Raw genomic sequence first — 21,988 nt, forward strand, 5'->3', positions numbered from 1 at the left:
AAACACTGAAATCCAGTTTGAGATTTTTTTTTTTTTTTTTAAACAAACATAGACATAATTTTGTTTCATTTCGAGTGTCTGCACTATGCTGCATTATAGCTTTGACACAATACCATCATTACTGTGAGGAGGGTGAAAATAACTTAATTACTGTAATTTCAGCAATGCTCGATTTAAGAACCGCTGCTTGCACTGCGCTAGTCATGGTCAAATGCATTATTCTTTCTGCAAACTGCAATAGAAAGTCATGCACTTTCATTTTTTTTTTTTATACATTCTGTTTCAATAAGATTTAAAGATTAGATTGTAACATAGACTATAAAGCATGCTCCAGCGTCATAAAATGGTGCTTTGGATCGAATGGTGGTTTCCCTTAACACACAGCACCACCTGGTGACTGATTAACTTAATAGACTATTTTATTTTAAAAAATGAAAGTGATATACTAGCAAAACATTACTCACGAGACCCTTACAAGATTGCTATGGATGTGCATTTTCTTGCCCAATTCTGTAAGTTCACCTCCTGTGTTACAAGAAAATAGAACTCCACCTGAGCCTTGTCCTGATCCACACTAAAACTTGCAGTGAATCCAATTTACATCCAGAATTTTCAATTCATCAATCACCAATCTCTCAATATGTAAGGATTTAATTAGTACTAATATTTAATCATTATTAATATTACCTGTACATAACAATATTAAGAACACCTCTTCCTTACCTTAAAATTCGAGGGCCGAGAATAACTGAGGCCCAGACAAAACTAAATATCCTTGAGCTAGCTTGAGGACTTCTAAACACTTAAATGTCAAACTTGAATGTGCTGCTCAGTGCACTGAAAGAAGTAAAAATACAGTACAGACTCCCCCAAAGTAACACAAGTTTGATCCACCTCTCTTTTCTTGTGAGGAGTTGGCACAACCTGTATATGACAGTGGCTACTCTCACTATAGGATCACTCTCCACTGAGAACCCCTATTTCTTCAAGAGAAATAAAGTAATGAATTTCATTGCAGCACTATCCAAGGTGAAACAATCAGTGCCATACACATTTCACAGTCCAATTTGGAAAGCTTTTTGAATCTGCATGATACATCTGAACAGCAGTTGCCAATAACTCTTGTAAATATGCAGTGTTACACAAGACAAGTGGAAATTATTAAATGAGAGATTTTAATCGTAACAAACGATTAGAAACAGGGTTATAATCCACAGGGTTGTATTATTTCCAGCAAAAGTTTACTGCTGTACCCATAAAAAATAGAAAAATCGACAAAAAACTTGAAGTCCTGTTCCCTTCAAGGTTTTAGTACATTTTTTTTTTTAAATTTTATACAGTATAGAATATAGAAAATACAATTGAATGGTTCAGCTCTTTCTATATATCCTGCAGTCCACAGTATTTGTAAATAGTCCATAGAAGTGCCAGCCAGAAATACAAATAGACAGAAATCATTTGCAAATCCTTCTCAATAATCCATTATAAAACGTCTTCTGAAAGAGCAATTGTGGTACACAGGGACAATATGGGGGCTGCTCAGAGCTGGGAAAGCCAGGTCTGGCATGTATCGGAGGTTCATTCATTTGATTGTGGGTGGCGAACTGGCACCATGCGCTCGTACACACTTCCGGAAAGTCAACTAAATATAGCTTTGTTTTAACATCTGCATATCCTGTCCTGGTTATCGTAATCATGTGGGCAAAGGGAGTCTTTGCCCGTGAAACCAAAATATTTTGAAATGTTTATTTGTATAATTTTGTATTGCTTGAAAAATTATTCTATAGTAGATGTACTCATTTATGTTGCTGAGATCAGTGGCATGCATATATATGGTAATGAGGAAACCTAGAGATGAAATCTGTCAGATATGAAGGACTCACTGATATAGGCAAAACAGATTATTTAGATGATGATGACGACTTTTTTGTGACATGGTCCTGACATGTGTACAGCTCTTGCCACTTAAAATATTATAAACATGTTCAGGAAAATCCAGACTTGATTTAGTGTTTATAGCCACCTTTACATTTTACTTTTGTATGCGTTTCAAATTGTATATTGACTATCAAATAATCTATTCAATTACACTGGTTGCATTAAATAAATATAAATGGCGAATCAATACAAGAGCCCAACAGAATAGTTTTCGGTTAAATGTTTAATAAATTATTATACCTTTAAGTTTTCTATTTTCTTTACAACCCTCGATGTAATCATTTTACTTTGCAATTTCTCATCGAACAGCAATGGCTGCAAACTAAAGCACATAAAACCTAATAGAGAACAAAAGAGAGTTAACTTTATTCACGACAGCACTGTGTACAGTAAAGAACTAACGCGATGAATCACCTCACAGTAACAAGCATGTAAAATGATGGGATTTCCCTGAATGTATTTAAACAGAAAGCAGATCTGCCTTTATTACAATTTGCTTTGACGCATGTCAAAATTTGACAGCCGTGTAATAGCAGTTCTATTCACTTTAAGAGGGGTCTGATGTCCACACCATCACTGAACAAGTTGCTCAGCACTGACAAGGCTGTTCCTGCCCAGATTTCCACATTTCAGCATTCCTGGCACTCAGGCTGATGGAGCTGGCAGTCGTGTCACGACTTTAGCAGCAACCTTCAGGTGGGCTTTGGCCTGGAACAAAGAAACTATGCTAATACCATTACTGCTGTATTTGCCAGGCGAAAAGCCTGTAATGAATTATTAAAGGACTTAACCCTCCAGCTTTAAAATCTATAGAAAAGTCAATGGGCTGCATACAGTTTAAAGAAAATGCTCTTTAAACTTGTAAAAGGTGTAATCGATATAGAAAGTAACTGTAAAATAAATTGATTAGGAATTGTATTCTACTTGACATGAATTCAAATTCAATATGCAAATTAACGATGCAGTCCATTGCCTTTTTTGTAGCATTTAAATCACCCCCAATAAAACACAGGGGCCTCTGGTATATTCCCAAACAAAATTTAGATACTGATATTATTAATGTACCGTTAAAAAATACACTTGACTGAGAAAAGCAAACAGAGATTTTCATGAATCACTGCACAATGTAGTGATCAGACTTAATAGGAGTCTCCAAGTCGGCATTTTAGTTGGTCAGCATTTCTTTATATCCTGCACCTGGCTATTTTTCTGTGGTTTAGAGGTTGCGGGATAAGAAGGGACAACTGTACATAGCAAAAATCTAATCTGGGACGAATTCCATACCACTGTGTTTGATATAGGGACAGGAAACCATAGAAACAGCACCCCCCACCCCCCCCACCCACAATCTTCTGAGCTGGTGTTATCGAGAAGAAAACAGACACTCCATTTATTGTGAATGATTGTGAAAGTGGAGTGGTAATTATGGATGTCATTTAGTTACTTGCAAGTATAGAGTAATTACAGGCTGTGATGAAAAGCTGGTAATTATATGAAATGGCTGGCAAAGAGCAACCTAGAGTTCACCATTAATACTATGACCTGAACTCTTAAGAAAAAAGTTTAAATCACTATCATGCATATTTCAGTAGTAATAACAGTGCATAACATTGATGAATGCACTGGCCAAAATGTTTGTCTTCTTGTCATTTTGGATGAATGGATAAAAGGCTTTAAAAAATACAACAAACCTCTGGGCTGTCTGGCTTGGACACAACCACAGGCTGCCCTTCATCTGACACCTCTCTTATATTAATGTGTAATGGGATATCTCCTGCAAATAGTCAAATAAATATATTTCAAAGGGTCATCCCAGATTTTAGGCTGCTTTCACATTTAAATTGCTGTAGTATTCACTTTGGTACAAAACATACAGGCGTGGATTACTTCCAAGTTATATACTTCTATGCTGCTAAACTCCACAGCCAACATTACAATTCTGTCTGTATAAATGCATTTTTTTAAACATATACAATGAAATACTGTCTTTATGTTTCCATATGCTTCAAATACACATACACACACACACAAACAGCTTTGCTTTCTTGTAAGATACCTGTGATCAAACGACTTAAAGAATCATAGAATACACTGGTGTACAAAGTATGAAGCCAATGTCTCAAATTGGCCATGACATTGAAAATATAAAGTACATTTTATGCGATATTAACATCTGAAATAGCAGTGGGTTGACAAAAACATATGAAGGTACAGCCCATAGTCCTTAACATAGGCTTATACAAGAAATAAATCACATTTAAAATGTTGGACTATGACTAATGTATTACTGCATTACAGTAATAAAAGCACAGTAATCCATTGAGGACTTCTAATGTGACAGTTCTGCCCAAGACTATGAGCTATTCCAGTTTTTTCTGTAAGCCTAGTTACACATAAATGGACTTACGAGCTATACACTAAATCATGGAACAGATCAAACAGCTATGCATCTGGATTATTATTTCCATCCCTGGACTTGTTACTGTATCCTTACCCAAGACTTCCACTCCAAGGCTGTTTGCCAGCTCTGTTGCCCCATCTTCTCCAAATACATGGGTTTTGTGGTTGCAGTTCGGACAGTGGAACACACTCATGTTTCTGACAACACCCAGAACCTGGAAGAATGAACAGATGCTTCAATGGGCAAAACATGATCGAGAGGGCTAGGTGGGACAGGGGTAATAAACTAGGGCCGTTTTTGGAAGTAAGAGATAAAATCCAGCTTAGATCCAGTTTGGTAGACCCATCTTATACCTCAATGGTTAAACACAGTTCACTAAATACACTGTGTGTAAACGCTGCCATTTAAAAAAGTTATGCAAAGGGATTACTAATGGCAGACTTGGTTGCTCTTACCCTAATTACCGTGGATGCTTCACATAGATGAACTGCCATGATTCTAGCTAGAGCAGGCAGATCGCATTATTTATTTTTTGGGGGGGGTACAACGCAGCAGCAAGAAGCACCTCTTGATTTATGATCACTGCAGGGCTCCAGCAGCACCACTGCTGGGATGCCCAGACTGAATTAGGTCACAGCTACATTTTTAGTTTGTCTATTTAAAAAAAAAAAAAAATGAAGAGCAGATCCAGCATCATCTCTATTCAAGACAGACTTCACACAAATCAACGCTATACAGGGGTCGCTATAATTTATATCAAGTTTGTTGTCCCATTTGAAGAGATAAAATAAGATTAAAGCATATTTGTACGCCTTAATAATTGGAGAGTATTTTAACAAGACAGCAATAATTAGCATCTGAAACTAAAGTGTGTGAAAAAGTTATGAAGTTAAAATAGTAATTATTGTGCCATGTCCAACTTCGGCAAGGCTTACGCAAACCCACTGCTTACTTAATTATCCATTTATATCTTGCCTTCGCAATTCCATGACATGGACTTTCCTGTTACTCTTTCAATTCATTTTCTTTGGCACTGCAAGCTACTGAGTTATACAGCCAAGGCTAATTTGTTTCAAAGTGAATCAAATGGTGGTGTACTTTGCAATGGAACTGAATGCACCAGAGTCTGTAGAAAAGGCTATTTACATAATTATTTACTGTAAAAAAAATAAAATGTACCTGTATAAATAAAGCAGCCATCTTTAAATGGATTTGCATAACCAAGTATATCTTTTAACTGATAAGCTCTGCAATCATTACTTGGTGCAAAATGAAAATAATGCAAGTATGGATAAAGTATGTGTGTTTTTTAAATTGCAAATAGCCCAACTTCTGTTAGTACAATACCCCCCAGCAGCAGCTCATACTATTTAGAAAGATGGCCCTTTAAATAACAATGTTTATTTCGCTTCTGATTGTAATAGTTGTTGACAGCTGTTTTGTAACTATCCAAATGTGTAATTTATTTCTAAGGCTATGAGTACCTAAAGCGGTGGGGAGTTTGATCAGCCATTTTACACAAATCTTAAATGGAGAAGTAATTAGAAAGCAACAGTCTTAGCATACCAGGTCTATACACAATGTCCAGCATGAGGGCTGGGCAGTATATCGGTGGTTGTAAAAGCAAAGTCTACTAACTATGTTTATGTGCCCGCATACGTGGTAAAACGAGGCCCAGAATGTCAGCATGGCCTATTATGTCATGTTTTTTTGGACCTACTATATTTAAGCCTGAAATTGAGGGAATTAATATGGCAGGGTATTAACACACAAATATTTCAATTTACTCTACTACAATGTGTGTTCTTTTTTTTAGTAATACTTTTACATTCCCCTATAAATAACCTAGAAGTTATAAAAAATAACCTATAAAAAGTAAATAAATGAACCGTTTTTTAAACACTTAAAAATCAAGTAACACAACCCTGTTTCTACTTTTTTTTTTAAATAAAATACAGTAAAAAGAGTAAAATAAATAATTACAAAAAACTAAAACAATTTGGATATCAGCTTTTTCATTTATGACTGAAACATTTTCTAAGGGATCAAAAATCCCTCCTTCCCCCTCATATTTTGAACAACGTTATCCCTTCAGGATGTTAACACTGATTCAGTTTTTTTTTCCTAAATCCTTGCAGTGCAGCTAAATACATTCCCCAAGTCCCTAAAATAATCCTGTTAAAAATGTTGTGTTGAAATGACAGCCAACAAGTTATTGCATTTGCCAGCTTCAATTAGGTCGGTTATGGGGCATATGTCAGCAACTTTTATTCTGAGTGAGCTCTGCTGCGTACTGGCTAAATGAAATGAGAATGTACTTAATAGTACCAATTTAAGAAGCCATGTCCATTTCAATATATACAGTATGATCACCTGAACTAGGCAGAGATCTTTCTAGATTTTTTTTTACTTATTTTTCAATGCAAGTGCATTCGTGTATGCTAAGTCTCTAAATGTGAAGAAACAAAAACACATTTGGAATAAAATATCTTACATAACAATATCTCAGAGTGCAATAGCTTCCAAGTGCTATATTTCTAAAGTATCTGGATTATGTTTTGAGCTAGTCAGGCTGCCCAGTTAGCATTCCCAGCTAGCAGCACAGCTGAAGCCCAGGCTATTGAATGGAACTGAGTTTGCACTTGTACCTCTCCCATCAATCTTCGTTCCACCTTGTCAGAGCGGGGGGGGGGGGGGGGGGGAGTTTTAGTGCCAGAAGCAGTGCAGAGCTCCTACAGTTAATTCTGCAAGGAAATACACTGTCATACCTGCACCTGTTCAAAATACCACAGTAAGAACAAACGAAGCACAAAAACAAGAGCATTCATTCAGCTGACAAGCAGGCAAGGATATAAATGCAAAGCAGTATTTCAGGAAAAAAAAAAAAAAACTGTACAATAGCTACCTGTTTCTATTAATCAATGTTTGTGTGGTGCAGAGATTTAAATGTGTATTTTATTTTCACAAGAAATCTATATTTCATCAAAATTAGTGATGTATGTTTACTTTTTCACATGCCCACTTCAGTCCATGTAATCTAGGCTGTACATCAACACACCTTTTTTTACCATACTGTATGTTACCAAATAATATTTTGGAACTGCAACAATGAAACTAGAAGTATCACTAAAACTAACAATGGACCAACTATGCACCCAGATAACATTTCAACATACATTTGATCGATGGCTCACATAACTACACAGAAATTCACGCCCATCTTGGCTCATTCCTTTACCATATGGTCATTGATGCCACAAAGTGTGGATTGGGTACCTTATGTTTCTGTGTGATTGTTTTGAACTATGACAGCTCAATCTATCACTTTGACTCTTACAATAAAACTCAAACAGGCTTCATAAATGTGTGCTTCAGTGCCAGCGGAGGTCTGGGTTGATTGAATGGGCTTTCTTGCACACAACAAATCCATGGACTGAAAGACGTGGCGTGACAAACACACAAAACAAACAGACTGTGTTCACCTTCCTAACCCTTTAGTCCGTACAGTGCCAGAAGGCATACCCACCCATCAATGGATCAAGCATACCAATCTACATTTTGGCAATCTGATGTTTCGATAATGCTTAAAAGGAAAACCCTAACCCTCTTCATCAGGTTACTTCAGTTTAGCAAAAGCTTTGGCCACCTTATTTAGCTCTGAAGACAAACAACCCTCGCCATCTATTACTCAGTGCCCAACTGATGAATGACCCAAATAAACAGCGAGATAAAGACAAGACGTAAACACCCCACTTACCATTAATCATGTGGACACCCCAGACTGGCCTATAAACTATCCGTGGTTAAGATTAGGGGCACAAAACCCACCATCTGTTCACTTCTGACTAACGACCTCTCAGGACCCGATGGGTCAGCAGAGTCAAGCTAGACTCCGTATAGAAAAATGTACTTGGTGTCCATTAAGTCTGTCATCAATTATGAGTTAGGATTCTGTAATGGTGAAAAAAAAAATGTGGCAATGATAGCTACTCCAGTACAATATGCATTAGAGAAATTTGCAAAACATGAATATCCCAGATTTGTTGGCATCCCTTGGTGATATTTACATGTGTGACTTGCCTTGTGTCCAGTGCCATCAGATGTTAATTTTCACTGCAAGCCACTGATTGGCGAAATCAGAATGTGCTGCAAACACCCATTATACCGTATTACTTGGAATTAATGGCGCTGCATTTATTTTAAATTGCTAAAAACAGCTTTGGCACTTATTCAAGTAACTAGAAGTACTATGGTTTTTGAAAAGCACAATTTTTTATTGAGGTATTTGGGGGAAGCGTATATTGAAGTTTATTTCTGTGGCTACAACTAGATTAGGATGCTGAAGAAGTCCTACAACTTCAAACTGAAAGCTGTTGAGCTAGCAGAACAGATCAGGGTTTGACTAGGTGAGGACACATACCAGTGTAGCGTGGAGAGGGAAATAACAAGAGAGCAATGTCAATTTAACACTGAGGAGGCAGGTTTATTTTCCCCTTTCTTACAACAGTTTCAAAGCAGGGCTGAACTCTAATATGCAATGCATTTATTTCTCTTCAACCAGCAAGACAACTAAACACTCAGTCTCCTGGTCCAGGCAGGGCTTCTGGGAGGAAGATGAGTTGATCCCATGGCTATCCCCTAAACAGCATCATCACAGCGAGAGCTACACTAGCTTCTGCTTGACACTCCAAACCATCACACCCCCACTTTCCAAACTTCCTGCCTGTATCACTACATAGCCCCCTAACAGAAAGATAATGGGGGAAAAAAAAAAACAAAAAAAAACAAAAACATCATTCCTGTTTCCTTGCATCTACTGCTAGCATGCAGTACAAAAGAGCCCCCTCCACCAATATTAAAAAGGGCATTATACAGTTTGTCCATGAGTTATTGTGTGACAAATACAAACAGCATTAGACATAGCAACATAAACATGGATTAGAACAAAATGATCTGAATTAGAACAAAATTATTTGAATGTACACCAAGCCAAGATCATGTAGGGACAAAACAGTGAAAAAGAATAAAGAAAATGAAGTAATTACTTACTGGCAGGTAGAAATGATGGGCTTTTTCCCTCAGCAGTGAAATTAGTGAAGTACTAATTCTGTTGTGAGTACTCAATCATAGAAAATAGACTGAAAATAAAAACTCATATTCCAATAGCATAGCACAGATGTAATCAAATAAAATTAGATTAACTCTTCAGGGGGCTGCTGTATATATTTACTATATTAAAGTAACTGACTACTGTAACAATTATTCTCAGTTAATTAGAGCATTACAGTGCTTTCTTACACTATTCTGATTTTTACAAGAATGATCATTCAAACACACTTCACTCCATTATGTGTGACAAAGATTATGTGTACCTCCAGCAGTACTGGGGAGTAACGCATTACATGTAACACATTAGTGCAATTGGATTACACTTTTCAGTAACTTGTAACTGTAATGGCTCCTTTTACAGAGAGGTAAAGAAATGTGGTAATGGATTACATTTTACACGAAAAAATAACAGTTGGTTTTAGTTACATTTAAATAATTTCGTGCAACAGCCTGACCAAACCAAAAAAAAAAAATCTGTAAAAAACTATAAACTGTGCCTGAGAATTAGTTTAAGATTTTTTCTCCAGGAACATTTAACTAACAAATTAAAAAGAAAAAACCTTAACAGACACGTTACACTGAATCAGTCCTGTCCTGGTGACTGGAGACATTTACCATTTAAGAGAGTCATACTATCCAAATTAAAATGTCAAAACCAAAGCTAAACAGAATTTTTACTAAATGTATCTCCCTTACCAAGTACATATTTGATATTCCTAATGTACGCCATGAAGCAATTATCTTATCACATCAGCAAAGCAAATGCAGAGCTGAGAAACGAAAGCTGTAAATGCTCATGGGCACATTGACTTTTCTGAACATCTCTGCTCCTCTCCGCGCATCCAGCAGAGCGATGTCTTGTGGAGTTGACACGATCACAGCGCCTGGAACAGATCACACATTAACAAGTCTTTCAGTTTATCTTCACATTTAAAACAGGTGGTAAAATCAAGATTAAATGGGTGGAAAGGAATACATAGGAGCCTATAAAAGTTTTGTAAAAACAAACTGAATGCTCCTATATGAAAATGAATGGCTCATTCTAAAGATTTTATTGGCTCACAACAAGTTTGACAATGGCTTTGCCAAATGGCTCTTTTAAAACTCTGCTTCAGCAGGCCATAACACCAGTCACTCAAAGCACAAAGGGTCAACATTGTTCCTCAGTCTATCACTGCAGGCTTTTCAGTTCCCCCAAAGACAGTGTTTTTTTTTGTTTTTTTTTAATCCAAGTTGCATAGCATTTTAATTGGGGGTGACAGGCAGGATAGTTACTTGGGGGAGTGGCAACAGGAACATGGTACACAAAAGGAAAGGAGGTAAAGACAGCCTATATATAAAAGACAACGTTGGTTAACATAAAATACTCTAGGATATAAATAACACATATAGGTAGCTGTACCCAGGTTTGGGCATGAAAATATTCTAAATGTACTTTTTTTAATATAATTTGACTTAAGTCTGAAAACAAACATGTTTATTGTACAATACATGTATAGTGTATGTTCAAATTTCTTTTGTTGGATAAGGTACAAGAACAGGAAACAGGCATGATCAGGATGATCTTTTGTACAGTTTGGTAAAACGTATTGGTTATTAACCACGCCACTTTGTTAAAAAGAAAGTCTGTTATTGCTGGGTCAAACAGTAGCAATAACTCCAGACTATGCATGTAGACAGCAGACAGGATAACTGTAAAGAACATTTTTAAAGATTACATGTTATGTTGATTATTTCTGTGTGATAGCATAGCAATAGACAATTAGTTTTGCTGCACTACAACTTCTTTGGAAAGGGTCCAAAATGTTAAACAGTGAGCAAACAAATGAAGCAATAAATACATTATCAGAAATTAGAGGATAACAGGAGGGATTGTGGGATGAGACAATTATGTATATGCAACTGTCCATCACCATTCAGAGTGCTGGAATGAGGCAGAACTGACATAAAAGAGAAATACTGTGTGGAACGCTCCTCAGCCCCTCCACTGCAGAATTAAAACTCTCAGCTAGCAGAGGATATACAAGAATAGAATAAAGATGCTGGCTGTTGGCCAGGGCTAAATCTGGAATAATAAGCATGATTGCAGGGCAAAACATTCAGCTGTCTCTTATTATTGAGATTCCTTCTGACATCTTTTTGACACCCACCAAAAGGTTTTAAAGCCTGGAGCCTAGTCTCAGCCACGATGAGCCATAGCTAACTACATGCTGATTTACAGAGATCGTGTTCTAGCACCATCTAAACTTCAAATTAGGAGATTCATAAAGCGCAATTAGAGTTTTATACATCAGTGTTCTCTGGTATATTTAAATATCTAAAACAAATCTGAAGTGACCCAATTCATGTTTATAGTAATATGAACACAAAGAGAATTGGGCATTGATGCAACAAGGGTGGAGGCAATTTCAGATTAGTTTGTGCTGTCCAGGAGGCTAGGTTAGTTCAGTATTTTATTTTTTATACAATGACCCATTGGGAAAGACTGTCAGAAAGACAGAGCGTTTTTCATCAATATTTAAGATTTATTGAGAAAGATTTGCAGTACAGAAAAATGCTAGGAGGCAGAGTATAATTGATAGCATCTTATTCATAGAGCTGGAGAGTGAGCTGAAAGTTTTCCAAGGCAAGTTACCCTTACTGTCTGTGGCAAAGTGGTTGGTAAGGGGAACAGGTGTAGCGGTGATGCAATGCAGGAGTGATGAACAGACAACAGTGATTCAGTGAACAAGTGTTTATTTGTGCTGTTTCCAGGTCTGGCGACCGCCAAATAATAAATCCCCGGCAGTACACAACAATGTGTAAAGCGCGGGGATGGTGAACACAGTACAGTCTCACACACAAACAAAGGCACGGTCACCAGTCCTGAGTGACATTCAAACGTGCAGGTGCTCTGTGCAGTGGTGCTCCGGATAGTGCTTTACGTGGCGACAGCTCCGGAGGTGTCCGTTAACTGTCTATAAACAAACAAAGACAACACGCAACACACAATACACTCTGAGAGCTCCTCTCTCAGTCCTTCTCTCCTCACGTTACCCAAACGAAGGAAAAGATCAGCGTTACCCTGGCCCCTATATGTAATCCCGCATGATATCTAGGTAAACGGTTGCAGCTGCCTTATTACTTGCAGCTGCCTCTCGTTTACCTTTCAAATCAATACGGTCTTACAACAGAGTCACGCTTCTTTCCAGGCTGACCCACTTCCCTGACCCGGAAACGAACCGTCAGGCCAGCCCTTCCAGATACTTCTCCACTCGTTCTTTAGCGCCCTCACAGGTCGGGAGGAAGATTCATCACCAGAACTCATGTTTCTGTCACACTGTCATATATATTTATATATTGAAATGATCAGGCAGCAGCATATAATGGTGAGATTCATCCTAATGCTATGAGGTCAGAAATACATACAGGAAAATGACACCTTACTCAAAAAACAGTATCTTCTTATCCAACATCTAGTATTATCACAATTATACCAGTACACGATCACACACATTAATTAGGTATTTTCCTAAGATCATCAAAACATGCAGGTATTAGCTGTGAGTTTCAACTTTGAGCTTTTTCACTGCATTTCAACTTTGAGTTTTTTCACCGGAATGTGCATTTATGTACAAACCTTTGTTTGAACATGGCAAAACCACATTGGTGGAGGAATGTAACCCAAGAGTAGCTGGCTTGTATGGGAATGCTACAGTGTGCTGCCCCTCAATACAGTGGCACTGTGATGAGCTGCAAGATCCTGCTCACATTGTAAGTAGAATATTCTATTGGCACTCATTTATACCTTACATACTGTATGGCTTTTTAAATTAATTATTTACATTATTCTACATTAAAGCATTGCACTCTCTCTATTCTAAAAATACCACATTGCAAGCTCCATTAGGAGTAAGATTCCTGATCTTGTTTTTTTCTCCAATCCATTCATCCCCAAATCTGTTTCTTTCTTTTGGAAATGCTATTTTATATTCCCTGCACAGTATTCAGACCTTAGTGTAGCATCTCCTCCTATGCTATGATGTTATTACCTGCAATGCTGCATCTTAGAAGTCTTATTTCAGTATCGTAGCAGTCAGTGGAAACAGCAATTGGGTTTTCTATGATCATTAAAATATGTATGTTGATATGCTAGTCACAGTACAATATGCATCATGTATTGGTCCTGATGGCTTACATGTGTACAGTGATGGAATAAAACCATCATTAGGTAGACTATTTCGAAAAAAATAAGAAAAGAAGAAAAATAAAGAAAAAGAAAACCTCACAGATGATGCAAGGGAATATAAGGGAACTATACATCACATTTATTAAGCAGTAGATTTTCATTTGCTTATAAAAATATGATATACACAGCAATGAAGGTAGAGGCACGAAATAATGGGCAATAATACTTGACAGCCACCACCACTGGTCATAAAGGATCTTTATAGACGCCTTGAAATGGCACGGACTGTCAGAGAGCACATGTTGTCTGCATTTTCACAGGGACATACTACAGTCAGCACCCACATATCCAACCCTATAAAATTGACTTCAGTGACGGTTACCTGATTATTTCATTTTGGCCCGTTCCAATCTTTGTCCGTTTTTCAGGGAGCACAAAAAAAAAGACGCAATATAAAAAACAAACATCTGAAAGGGCTGCATTTTAAAATAAGTAGGCTTCCATTTAGATGTACTATATTGGTTTTGTTGGTACAGTACTATATTTTTATCAAAAGTAATATTTTAATTCAGAACGACAGAATTCTGAAAATATCACCTGCCAAAACTAAAGAGACAACACATTAACTGTAATACAGGACATACTTTTAAACCCAGTATGTATTGTATCGGTATGTAAAATTTCCCATTAACGACCCAACAGCAAAATAAAATCTAAATGTTATCCATGCACAGAACTGTGTAAAACATAAAAAGCAATGCAATTTAGCCAAACCAAAAGATAAAAAACACACAGAAAAACTGTTTCCAGAATTAAAACAGTATCCCAAGTAAGTATTCAAAATTGCAGAATACATGCTTAGTAAGCCCCTAATGTCACAGTTCACATGCAAATGAAAATACACAAAACAAATAACGATCACAGATTAAAAATAAATACAAAGCATCTAAAACTGTTTAATGATTAACTGTTACATTACCCTAGCTTGTTTCGCTTTGTTTTGGCAGCATTTTCGTCAGGTGAAACTGGAGTTAGCGCTGTGTAACTGCACAATGACAGATTGATTTGGCATTAGAGAGAATTTATTTATTTACTTATTTATTTTTAAAAGCGTGCTGTGCCGGATATTCAGATAAATTGTAACATTGATGGGCTTTGTATCAGAAAACTGGTGATGGAGTCAGCAATCGCGTGTGACGGGCAAGTGCATTAATATATACATAATGGGGATTGACTTTATTCTTAATACAAGGACGGTAAAACATGGCTGACGTTATATATATATATATATATATATATATATATATATATATATATATATATATATATATATATAACCAAATACATACATGTTTATACACAACAGACCTTTCACAGCTGTCAATGTTCTTCTATGTGATGATGCCCCCTTGTGGGACTATCCCAACAGGTGGATTAAGATGAGCACGTCGTCGGATCAGAATTTGGCACAGCCAAGGTGTAAACCTGTGCTTCCCTTTACTCACCCTGTACACCTGCCAAATGAGCCTTTACCAGGTATTCTAAGTTTGTTCGAAAATAACTGAACACAGGTACCCAGGGGTTTCACATAAAACAGAACACTGTAGCTTTAAATGTAGCTCTTCTCCATAAAAAAACAAGCCCACTGGTCATCAATCTGTGGTTATTATAATTTAATTGCCTTCTGTGTCTCTATTTTCTACATGACTTACTCTAACTCTAATAGAAACAGACCAGCAGATTGTTCAATTCCTTTTCCAGACTTCATTTCATTGGTATAGCATACAGTATATTAAAATCACTCCGCATGACAACCTCCAACATGTATTCTCATTAGCTAAAACAGCTGGTCGTGAATTATGATTGTATGTTCAGAAGCTTCCTGTCCAATCAGATTACGCCATTCAATCCCATACTCTGATTTTAAAGGATTTTTATTTTTATTTTTATTTGGTATGTCCAAGAGAGACTATCCCAACAGGTGGATTAAGATGAGCACGTCGTCGAATCAGAATTTGGCACAGCCAAGGTGTAAACTTGTGCTTCCCTTTACTCGCCCTGTGCACCTGCCAAATGAGCCTTTACCAGGTATTCTAAGTTTGTTCGAAAATAACTGAACACAGGTACCCAAGGGTTTCACATAAAACAGAACACTGTAGATTTAAATGTAGCTCCGCATGACAACCTCCAACATGTATTCTCATTAGCTAAAACAGCTGGTCGTGAATTATAATTGTATGTTCAGAAGCTTCCTGTCCAATCAGTTTACTCCATTCAATCCCATACTCTGACTTTTTTGTTTCACTAAGGAGGACTGGCAGACTTATAAAGTTTTTGCACAGTTTATTCACCTTTTCATTTTCAATAGAACAAAAACTTTTAATACTTTAAATAGGTGACCATAAATAATCTGTTAACATTTAGAAGTGTTTTGTACAGAGCTTTCCTTTTTTATGCCCAGTGCCAATACAGCATACTGCAAGTAAAGCATGAAGATGATCTTTGCCAACATACTGTAAGTAGCATGAAAAACATATATACAGGTATACCAAAACATTAGCGTGAAGAGTTTTTATTATAATTTCAAAAAGGAGCTAGCAAAATGCAACAATACCAAAAAAGTACAGTATATCCATTACAATGACTATAATTAAACAATATAGAATGACAGGGATCGTGTGTCGTTGTGGGATATTGCTACACCTCAATTGCATTATGCCTTCAATCGCCCAAGAACTGTCAACATTCCGCAATGACACACACCCTGAAGTGCCATATTGCAATTATGCAATGGCTATGAGGTCATTTGAAATCAAAAACGACCATCAAAAATAGATCTAAAAAGAACCGTGGCAACGTCTTAAGATAGGACTATTGTGTCACACAGCCCAGTGAGTAGGAGAACAATCGCTGCAGTTGTATATTAGAACACACAGTGTACAGAATAACTTAGGGTAGTTTCCATACCTGAAATTGGGATATTCTGAGTGGCTAACAGCTGCACATCTCCTGTAGCTGGAGGCATTCTATTACCAGATAGTCCAGCTGTCCCCATTCTACCTGCCATAGGACAAGACAATGAGGCAATGGCTTAAAACAAAAAAAAGTTAAACAGAGAAGCAGCAAGCAGGATTTCCTTCTGCATAACCTTCATTCTTATCTTTAATCTTTATTTAGTTTTTTTTTTTTTTTTATCGGCCACAGGCATCTTCTCCACACACCTAACCAAGGCTTATGTCATAAAAAAAAGTCAATGGAAAAAAACATCAAAGTCTTTACAAGCAATATGCACAGTTCTGTGAAAGCAAAATCAAAGCTAGTTAAAAACAATCTGGCACCGTTTTGAGTCCTTAATGAACTTCCTATGTTTTTTTTTTTTTCAGTCCTCAAAACTAATAGGAATTTTACTTGGCAGTAAAGAGCTTAATAATTCTACAAACAGTACTTATTTGTTTTTCCAAGTAGTCTTAACTAAAATGCTTCACATAAACCACTGCTCACAGCCAGTGTGAATGCCGTCTTTCGGATGAGGACTGAAATCCAATAGTAAGTGACTCTGCAGCAGCAGTTGTTCACAAATAATTTACCCCCTAGTCTCTGTAAGTAGGTTTGGATAAAAGTGTCTGCTAAATGACCAATTAATAATAATAACAATAATTATTGTTATTATAAGCAGAGACTAAGCAGCTAAAGGTCCTGGTTTCATTTGACATTAAAGCTTGATGACAGATCCATAGACACATGACAATAAGAAGATTTGAAATGACCAGTGGCTAGCCTGTTCATTTGTTCAGTCCTGTTTAACAAAAGCCAATGTTTGGTTTACACACAGGGGCTGGCTTCCAAAAGGCCTTACCTGGTACTGAACTCAACAAACATACCAAAACCATGAAATGTGTGGGGGGCAACTCACCCAGGCACAAACAAACACGCCTACTGATGTGTTGACTTTACCTGCAACCTTTCGCTAGCGTTACATGCACTTGTGTGGTTTACTCTTTATAGTACAGCTTACCAAAGGTTGTTAAGGCATTGAGATGGAAGTTCACCTTGACTGTAGTCACCCTAAGTCTCCAATTCTGTCAATTAATAATGCACCACAATTCATCATAAAGATTCAAACAAAATAATGTATACACATCAAGAACCACTTTGAAGCTATAGAATACACTTTGTAGTTGTCTGTTTGCCACGCCTTAGTTCCAAAACAACGCAACCTCATTTTGAGGATCAAGCAAAGTACCATATCTCCTTACCTGTCGTAATAACCTCTCTATCGCAGACATTACCGTGAGTCCTCTCCACACAATAGGTGCACCCTCCTCAACAAGAAAACCCATTGACATGCTGGTAAAGAGAAAAAAAATCCAGGCAATGCTTCAGAACCCCTTATGAAACTCAACTACACACAGTTATCTAGCACCGCAGAATGCTATTAAATGAATTAATTTTTGAAATGCATTTGTTTTGTTTCAGTTCTTACAATAGATTATAATTAGATTTTTTTTTTTTTTAAAGCGATGATGCAAAATTTTTTTTTTGGTATTATGAATGTATTAATTTCATATTTATTCAAGTTCTTTTGCAGATTTCCCCGGTAGAAGTCCTGGTATGTTTTTTGGAGGTCACAATATTTTTTTGCCATTTTTCAAATCCAGTTGAATACTAAAATAATCTTGAAATAATAACTAAAACAGAAAAATTGAATTTTTGTTTACATTTATTTTTCAATTATGAAATACCAAAGAACACCATAATTCACCAGCGGTCTCATTAGGTTTTCTGCAATAAATGTTGTTTTTTAAATGTTTTTATTATCCATAGTTTTCAACTTCAGATGCATGTATTCCATCAATGTGTGATACTTCACTCACTACTGTAGCTGCTCGAGCCTTGGTGCAAATGTCCACCATCATCATGGGTATTATAATTACATTATTTAAAAAATAGTTAACTTCAGTTAATTTGGATATCCCTCCAAAATGCAGGTAATACTACCTTCACTTTAGTTTTACCCTTTCATGCAAGAAATATTGAAAAATAGCCACAAAAAAAAAAAAAAGTAGTTTTGGACACATAATAAATATATTATTTATTTTAAAAATTACCCATTGCTTTATATATGGAAAATGACATAGGAGGTAGTCCTGCATGAAAGGGTTAACAGCACTGACCCATTGGAGGTGCATGTGGAACCACATAAGTACCGTAGATGATTTAACATCAAGCACTGCTCCTATAAATCGCTAATAAAGAAAGCGAAGTGGCAGTCAGTTCTGGGTTGCCTCTCAGATTCATCCGTTTGGCGATCGATGGACCATAAATATCTGCATCCAGTAGTCCCACTGACTTACTCCGTCATAGCAGAAACATGATTATCAGGTTGTACATTTCATTAATCAAGAAAAATCAAAATGTTAATAACTTACAAATCTTGTGAAAAACAACCCTGACATACTTTTGAATTAATTAACCTTCTGAGTTGCATTTTGTTAGTTTTGTAACATTTACTGTCCTAGTTTTCAAATTACTCCTTCATATAATTCATACATTTTCGAAGTAGTTGGCGAAAATATACTCTAAATGTAATATCAATGTGTAATGAGAGACTATCGGCATTACACCAGATGCCATGCAAGGACAACCCAAAGAGGTGTTTGTAATCCAGGGATTCAAAAATGTTTTTAAATGATACATATACAGTCAAATAAAAAAATCACATTGACTTTTATTTGAAGCTGGGGTGTGTGGAACAATATAATCCTGGTTTCAAAAGATGAATGCAATACTTACAGCATCATTTGCCACTAATCCAAGGGCCAAGTTCACTGTAGCACAAAGAAAGTACATTTTTTAAAGATAGATTCCCCCTATCAAGTGCATATTGAACTGAATTTTCTAAATTAATTGCAAAACATGCAATTGAGCAAACTGCATTAAACCTGTATTTTATCTAATAATTTCTGCTCACTATTATGTCACTGCAAAATTTGTTACTGAATAGCTGTCTGGGAGCTGTCACTGTCATTTTACTGAAATGTTAGAGAACAGAAAACAAGCAAACAGCAGATGGCGCTCTTACTACCACAGCACTCGATTTACATTATGCTGCAGTCTTACTCAACTAGCAAGACACAACACTGCATCAGCAATATGCAGTAAACAAGAAAGCTGAATGTTAAAACTGCAGGAGAAACTGGGTAACAGGGTAAAAAAAAAAAAAATACAAGACAAGACTGTTCCTCTTAATGTCATCATAGTACAGTGGTTTAAGAAGTTTTACCCCAAATTACCTCTAATAAGGGAATGCAGCAATTCTATTGTGAGGCAAGATTTTTATTTTTATTTTTTTTACCCTTCTTTAGCACTCCTTTAAAGATCACCTGTGTAGGAGACTCCCTGTAAAGACCTTCAGACCATCCGCCTTAAGAGGCCTGTTCTAAGACTCCACTTTGGCGGTCGAATGGACAGTATTTTCCCTGTTGGAATCGTACACGGACATCACTCAGATATGTGTATTTCACAATCAAACAGACCAGCACAATCAAACACAACATACGTACAGAATAATAGTAACTCTTAAATCGTATGATGTATGTTCTGGCACTCCAGAATCCTATTGCCCATACTTTCTACAGCACAGTATTATGCATTATGCATATACAGCAACATTAAGTTAATAATATTGATGAATTGCACAAAAAAAAGAGCCAGCTTACCTGCTGTAGTGGATTTCCCAAACCCCCCCTGCCTGATACAACTACCATGACCCGCTTCACCCCTAGTATGGGTTTCTGTTTAGGAAGTCCTCGTGTTGTTGTGCTGTTTTTGTCTCTCCTGTGCAGACTGTCCAGCAGGACCCGAAAACTGAGGGGGAAAAAAGAGCAAAAAGTCAAACACGTGAATCCAAACAGGGAGTTTCATTCTTTATCACCACAGACATGAATGAGAATACTTTGTGAAAATTGTTTTTGTTTTTTTGTTTTTTTTCCCTGGTTCATTATTAAATTTATAAATTAAAATAAAAAATAAATACATAAAAAAAAAAAAAAAAATATTACACATGTCAAAACATTGTGTGGTATTCCAAATAGAATGGTTTTAAAGTGATAAACACAAACCGGTCACTAAGTGCCAGAAAATAAGATGGGAAATAAATTGCTGTTGCTCCCGCTGGGGTTTGAAAGAAACTTCCTTACTGCCAGCAGGGTGTTAGAGACAGACAGCTGGAGCCAGACAATAAGAACCCACTGCCTCTCCAAGACAGGATTTCAAGAAATGCCAAACAGTCTTCATAATTTGAACAACACTTACAATAAACATGACCAAGTTGTAATTAGGCTATAAAACAAATACAGATTCCTTTCAAAAAACAATATTTCCAAGTTGTGTGATCAGTTAAATTCCCCTGATCACATTGTTAGCTACTTTCACTGGCGTCACTGTTACCTGGCTTCTTTATAAAAGCACATGCCATTGCTTATACATGTGGACAGTGACAGAAAGCTGGCCAGACTGCTAGCCTGACAGTGTGGGTGACTTTGTTACTTAGTGAAGAAACCTACACGTTGCTCTGTATAATTTGCTTGTGTAAACTAGCCGACTGTATCAATAGTTATTGTTAAGATCTCTCCTAACTTGACATTTTAAATGCCACACACAAGTACAATCAACAGCAAAATAAGTGACCAGTTCCACAGCAGGCTGAGCCATTCCCGGTTTTATTCAGCCTCGGTTGTTTGTGGTACTGTTTGTGGTAATTGTTTTATTAAACACAAGTGTGTCCAGTTACTATTAACTTGCTAGGTCATGCCCAGCATACTATTGGCAATATTTATTCTTCGGAATAAATGAGTGTGGTAGTTGTTCTGATTGCAACATTGTCACACGCCCTTTCAAATGCTGCTTGTCAGATTGATTCATTATTTTAATTAGTTAATTAAAAACATTACACATTGACTTACAAAGCACAGGCTATTGCAAAACCTGTTTGCCACACCTAAGCACAGTCGTAGTTATTTTTAGTGCAATTTTTAATCTTGTAAGTTCAGTAGTTGTAAAGAAGATGCATTATTTACCAAGTTATCAAGAAAATTACTTTATCACAATATGTTAAAATGCTCACCTTGAAACGAAAGGAATGACTATGTGCTCATCACACCTGATGGCTGCTTTCACTGTCCTGCAATTATTAATGACGCTTTTGTGGAAATGCAACGCTCTGCTGTAAATCTTTTTTTTTTTTTTTTTTTTCAGAATAACTTTTAACATCCATTTTGAAAACATCAAACATTCAGCAGCCAAATTCGCTGTCGATTACTGATGACGTTTTTAAAGCGCACGGGCGACAACACAACCCGAGCTTTGACGTA

At 36.7% G+C, this 21,988-nt stretch overlaps 2 long non-coding RNA genes and 1 pseudogene across 3 annotated transcripts; all 3 read right to left on the reverse strand.

Annotated features, from left to right (window-relative positions):
- Positions 1-1,220: 1,220 nt before the first annotated feature.
- LOC121324643 lies at positions 1,221-18,634 on the reverse strand (annotated as a pseudogene).
- On the reverse strand, positions 7,015-10,183 carry LOC121324645. The gene is made up of 3 exons (XR_005951256.1): positions 9,389-10,183; positions 8,097-8,290; positions 7,015-7,083 (listed from the first exon to the last, which is right to left on the reverse strand). It is a non-coding gene; the product is annotated as an uncharacterized LOC121324645 (long non-coding RNA).
- Positions 18,635-18,735: 101 nt separating the features above from the next.
- Positions 18,736-21,936, reverse strand: LOC121324644. Of its 2 annotated transcripts, XR_005951255.1 has the most exons (4): positions 21,742-21,936; positions 20,336-20,483; positions 20,000-20,095; positions 18,736-19,444 (listed from the first exon to the last, which is right to left on the reverse strand). It is a non-coding gene; the product is annotated as an uncharacterized LOC121324644 (long non-coding RNA). The 2 variants fall into 2 exon arrangements; XR_005951254.1 differs by having other exon boundaries at positions 18,736-20,095; positions 21,742-21,926.
- Positions 21,937-21,988: the final 52 nt, after the last annotated feature.

Source organism: Polyodon spathula, chromosome 12, assembly GCF_017654505.1.
Source record: "Polyodon spathula isolate WHYD16114869_AA chromosome 12, ASM1765450v1, whole genome shotgun sequence".
NCBI lineage: Eukaryota > Metazoa > Chordata > Actinopteri > Acipenseriformes > Polyodontidae > Polyodon > Polyodon spathula.